The sequence below is a fragment of the Dendroctonus ponderosae genome, unplaced genomic scaffold, assembly GCF_020466585.1.
Source record: "Dendroctonus ponderosae isolate FM_Combo_2020 unplaced genomic scaffold, Dpon_F_20191213v2 Dpon_F_20191213_11, whole genome shotgun sequence".
NCBI classification, from domain to species: domain Eukaryota; kingdom Metazoa; phylum Arthropoda; class Insecta; order Coleoptera; family Curculionidae; genus Dendroctonus; species Dendroctonus ponderosae.
In genome coordinates this window covers 3,092,931-3,093,706 of record NW_026017213.1, presented here as the reverse complement: position 1 = coordinate 3,093,706, position 776 = coordinate 3,092,931, and positions in this window count along the sequence as shown.

The following is a 776-nucleotide window of genomic DNA, read 5'->3' as shown; positions in this document are numbered from 1 at the left end:
CAGTTTCTGTTGGCTTCAATGCTTTGATGGTCAGGTAAGAATTCCAATTTAGGTGGCGCGATATTGATTGAGTTCCAAACTTAAGAAGGAAAAGAAAAAAGAAGCGTTTCTGTTGGCTTCAATGCTTTGATGGGTAGGTAAGAAGGCCAGTTTAGGTGGCGTGATATTGATTGAGTTCCAAACTTAAGAAGGAGACGAAAAAAGAAGCGTTTCGGTTGGCTTCAAGGCTTTGATTGTCAGTTAAGAAGGCCAGTTTAGGTGGCGTGATATTGATTGAGTTCTAAACTTAATAAGGAGAAGAAAAAAGGAGCGTTTCTGTTGGCTTCAATGCTTTGATGGCCAGGTAAGAAGGTCAGTTTAGGTGGCGTGATATTGATTGAGTTCCAAACTTAAGGAGAAGAAGAAAAAAGAACCGTTTCTGTTGGCTTCAATGCTTTGAAGGTCAGGTAAGAATGCCAATTTAGGTGGAGTGATATTGATTGAGTTCCAAACTTAAGAAGGCGAAGAAAAAAGAGCGTTTCTGTTGGTTTCAATGCTTTGATGGTCAGGTAAGAAGGCCAGTTTATGTGGCGTGATATTGATTGAGTTCCAAACTTAATAAGGAGAAGAAAAAAGAAGCGTTTCTGTTGGCTTCAATGCTTTGATGGCCAGGTAAGAAGGTCAGTTTAGGTGGCGTGATATTGATTGAGTTCCAAACTTAAGGAGAAGAAGAAAAAAGAACCGTTTCTGTTGGCTTCAATGCTTTGAAGGTCAGGTAAGAATGCCAATTTAGGTGG